Below are 5052 nucleotides of genomic sequence, written 5' to 3'. Positions count from 1 at the left end.
AAAAAGATTATATCTTTTATTTTCCTGATTTTTTTAAAATTTTTGTCCCTTTTTTCGGGATTTTTTTTCCCGGTTGCTTGTTATTTTTACTATTATTTTTCTTTTGTTTTTTCCCCTTCTTTCATTATTCTGTAATTTTTCCCTTGTTTTCTCTACATTTTGAACTTATTTGTATTTATATATCAGTTTAAAAATTTTTTAAATATTACAACAAGCTTTTTGGGAAACATATTCACTATGTTCATAAGGCATAATCTCTAATCAGTGAAATACAAGCAATGGAATTATTTTATATAACATGTTTTATAACAAAAATAAATTTTGTAAGAGTAGCGTTCTGTAAAGAGTAATTGATGGCAGTCTTTAAAACTAAAGGCTGCTTTAGAATATGATGTGAAAAATGTTATGTTTTTTCGTCTCGTTCTCGTATGCAATTATATGTTTGTGCAAATTTAATTGAATTTTTATAAAACACCATATTTACTACTTTTATCTGGTTTGGAAATATAAATGTTAGGTAAATGTTTTGGCTAAGATTGCTGGTTTAGTACATTTAAATAATGATGGAATTGTTTAAATTTGTTTAAATTGTTAAATTTCCTCTCAATTCACATGTAATTATAACTTTATAATAATACATGGGTAGTTTTTGTTCAGAATATGAATAATGTATGCTATTTGTGAAATTGCAAGAATAAAATGAGAGATGACTAAAGATAATAAAATTGGCTTAAGATTGATATAATTGGCTCATTTCTAAAGAGAGAAAATTAAGAATACATTTAAAATTAAAAATAAACACTTGAAATTGATTAATGATATAAAATGTATCAGAAACCTCATTAGATAAAGAAAGGAAAAAAATTATCAATAAAAGTTTAACTAGTCAAGTATTGTTTCTAAATTAAATTTGTAATATATATTTTAAAAAATCAACTGGACACAAAAGATACTTTGGAATATTGGGGGGGGGGGAATTCATAAATGTAATTTTATTTAGTAATTCTGTATTTCTAAGTAAATAATGCGTGGAATGACATTGTAAAATTATTGTTCTATGTTTCACTGCTACACAAGAATACAGAAAATGAACTAAAATTATATCGCCTAATTATTCTACTTCCATCCAATTCTTTCTCTTACTTATTCCAAAAATAAAAAGCGACGCAAGATAATAACAGAAAATATAATATTATATAGCATCTATACCAATGCAAAATAATATTACGGCGAACGCTAGATAATATTAGTTTGCATAGAATCTATCGTTTTATAATGCTGAGAAAACAAAGACCTTTAGTATCTTTCTAATATTCGTTGCAAGTTGCGCAAGATAACGTTGGATTTTTTTGCTTTTCTGATGTTATCTAATATTAGGTGCTACTTGGGTATTTCATTTCTACTAAAACGCTTACTTTTTCGATGTTAATGACTGAGCGATATTTTCAGTGACGATGTTTACTTTTCATTAAGGATCATTTTTCTAATTTTTTTTTTCTTTATTACCTAATGACACATCTTTGTAGCGCCGAAAAGGTCTCCAATTGAAAGACTTTCGAAGTCAGTAGATGAAATATATTTATCTGAGGGATATTCCGATATACGACATAAATGTAATCCAAGGGCTCGTATTTGTTTTCATTAGTTTTCGATCCCTGGACGAAGTAATAAAAAGTTTGAAAGCTTCAACCTTAAAGCAGAATCTAACATAGAAATCAATTTAATGAGAAAAAAAGTAATTTTGACTTTATAATCAGCGAATAAAGAGTTAATAAGATAATTCAAAACAAAGGAAAAAAAAAGACTGTTTCAAATAAAAAAGACAACAAAAAAAATATTTTTCCGATCCAATAGATTAGATGAAAATCCAATAGTCCATCTACCTCGACTTGGCGCAAAAATAAAGGGACATTGTTTGTCCTCAATTTTATTCTCTCTCTTCCTATTCTTTTAAGAGAAAAGAGGATGCAGGAGGGAAGGTGACGTCGTCCCTCTCAACGGGAATGGTTGTTGCCCGGGTGAGAAAGGGGCGCCCCCACGCGTTGCCGCCCCATCAGATGATGATCAGCCACCCTTCGCCAAAGTTTGAAGGTAAGCAATGCATCATTATTTTAAACAAAATGCGGGATTACTTTTGCTATCATTTCTTGACTTCGAAGTTATATTCGATTGTTAAGACACATCTTATTGGGGTTATTCATCGTGAGGACAATCTCTCTTATTTATTCTATCTCGTTTTAATGACCATAAATAAGAATAATGTTTCGGAAAAAAAATTTATTTTAGAGATTTAAAATGTTTGTATTTCCTAATTTTCCCGCCAGTTAGCTTTTTTTATCAAAAGAACTTTTTTCCTTCTTTTCCTTGTATGAAAACAAACAAAACAACGTTTTCATTCAGAGAATTATCATAATTTCGGAAATTTAAATCCCGATTTTTGAACAGTTGAAAAACAGAATGTGTTTAATTTCATAACTTTTAAGCCCCTTTAATGCCTTGATGACCAGTTATGCTTGAGATGCTTCTAAATGCCTCTTTAAATTAAAAGAATATTGACATAAATTTCATATAATTTTTAAGCATTAATTTCTTTCAAATTTATTAAAAGTTGGTAATGTGATATTTTTTTAAATGCTGATGGCCTATTAAGTGAATTATTGAGAATAGAGCACTTATTTTTTAAAGCCAGGCTCAAATATATTTATTTATTCGAAACGTTAAAAAAACGAGAGTAATTTGTAGAATAACTTTTGAATTTTTTTTTATTAAACATATAATTTTAAAAACAATATTGTAAATACTTGATTTCTTTTTTCTTATATGAACTTTTTTTTTTAAATTAAAAACAATTAAGGAAAGGATTTTTTTTTCTTGGCATGTTGCATTTCATTTCTTATCGTTTAATATTCTTACTTAAAATTTAAAATGAAAAGAAGCGACCTGGCAGTGTTTATTGTTGTCTTGATTTCCCTGACAGAAAATACTTTTTGTCTATATTTGTTTCTTATTTCTTACTTTTTTTCTGATCTGAGTGTTCAAAACATCCCATGTTTTACGATTTCAAATGCAGATTTTAAATTAATTGCAGATTCAAATACAGATATGAAGTAAATTCAAATTAAGCAATTAAATGAAATTAATTTTAAATTCCAACATCTTTTACTTTAGTTAATAAAGACATTAAAAATTTCATAATTCAATAGTTCAAACTTACCGTGCATTAATTATTTATACATGGTTCAGGCATATAGCCTTTCGCGTAGGAATCATTGTTTCAAACGATATGGGAATGTGATAATTTTATTAAAAATAAACACAACTTTAAATTTTGCAAAGTTAAATTTTTATAATAATTTATTCAAGTGTCATACGTCTTTTTAACGTATTCAGCTAATGCCGAAACAAATCCTATATTTTTGCAATCATTTTGTTGTTTTGTTGTTGATGAAGTCTTGTAGTTTCACAATAAGTGATTCCTCTCTTTCATGTGATTTTTAAAATGGATTGATTCCAATCAACAATACAGCAGTCATATAAGGTTATTAAAGAGGAAATTCGGGGATTATTTACTACCTTACTTTATGCATACTTTATACCCTAAACGAAATATTCACTGTGTTTTCATTTTGAAATGATTTAAACTCTGCTTTAAAATTATTTGATTAAAATACGATTACAAATCTTACTTAAATGTTGCTATGATTATTATTAAGAATATTAACAAATTGATGTTGGTTATGTTTTTTCCTAATGCAGCAGTACCATAAAGCTTTCTACATACTGATCTCAAGCTAGTATGAGTTACGGTTAACAAAATTATTTTGGAAATTGTGAAAAATTTATGTTTAGAACAGAGTAATTAAGATGTTCAAAATAGTATATTTTAGTGTTCCTTCACGATAAAACTTATTACATTAAGCAAATAAAATTATACTTTTCTTTTAGTTCGTCTTTTTTCCGTTTTAAAAGTCTACTAGCATGCTGTAGTTTAATATACATCTCCAAAAAAATTCCGATCTTTCTTGATTTTTTCTATGGACGTGGATTGGACTAATGAGTTAATATGTTGGAATATTACTTCAAATTTCCAAACTATCATTCGTGGTATACAAAAGTTATAGATAGGCAAGTTTTTAAAAAAAATTTGATAAAACGATTAGACGCAGATTTTAATCAGTGAATAATTAAGAATTTTACTTAGCTTTTCTTGGAATATTTAAATAAAATTTCTTTATTCTTTTAATATATGTGGGTGAAGATATAAAATCTAACTTGCTATATATTTAGGTAGTACAGCACTCAAAGTTGACAGCGTTTAACCCTGAATAACTTTTACGTAAGGGTCGAATTTTTAAGTGCATTTCCGTGCTTTGGGGCTCCTATTAGATGTTATAATTGTGGGCTAGTAGTTACCGACAATGTCAACCTCCATCTATGAAAAGTAACTCGACATAGAATCGAGTTAACATGTCGTATATAGAATTGGAATTATATTTTTCTAGTGGTAGATATACACTACATAATTAATTGGTACAAACGAGGATTCAAGTTATGAAATTAGAATTTTTTTTTAAAAATGTAATTTTTCATTCGAAACATATTTTTTCTAAACACAACAAAAAATATTCTGCATTCGAATTGCTGACCCCTTATAGCCACACCCCGATATGGGGTACGTCAGCAATCTGAAAGAGTACGATATTAACAGTTAAAAGTTTGATATTATTTTTTGCGTACTTCTTTGTATCTCAACTAAGAATATTTAATAGCTGTTGGAAGCATTTTATACTACTTGTTTGCTGGTCAGCCTACACGCACCGACCCCACCGGCTTTGCGTCTGGCTGGATAAATACGTCTATTAGGCTAATCACCCCACAAAATATCTAAATGGATCATTTATTCTTATTATCTTTTAGAGACTGAACTTGACACTTCTATTTTAGTGAAAACACGTTGTTTTGCTTCACGGTTAATTGAAATAATTACTCCGAAAAGAAACTATATATATATATATATATATAAATATATAGTGATTTAAACAGCTTAAATAT

At 27.9% G+C, this 5052-nt stretch overlaps 1 protein-coding gene across 1 annotated transcript in view; it reads left to right on the top strand.

Moving 5' to 3' along the window:
- Positions 1–1984: 1984 nt before the first annotated feature.
- Positions 1985–5052, top strand: part of LOC107439055 (CUB domain-containing protein 2-like) — an 85183-nt gene continuing 82115 nt past the window's right edge. Inside the window, exon 1 of the mRNA XM_043047289.2 lies at positions 1985–2091. The gene's annotated coding sequence lies outside the window, so the exon portion shown is untranslated. The remainder of the gene's footprint in view (positions 2092–5052) is intronic.

This window comes from Parasteatoda tepidariorum, chromosome 10 (genome assembly GCF_043381705.1).
Source record: "Parasteatoda tepidariorum isolate YZ-2023 chromosome 10, CAS_Ptep_4.0, whole genome shotgun sequence".
Taxonomy (NCBI): domain Eukaryota; kingdom Metazoa; phylum Arthropoda; class Arachnida; order Araneae; family Theridiidae; genus Parasteatoda; species Parasteatoda tepidariorum.
Note: the sequence above shows the minus strand (reverse complement) of the source record. Positions and strands in the feature narration are given on the sequence as shown.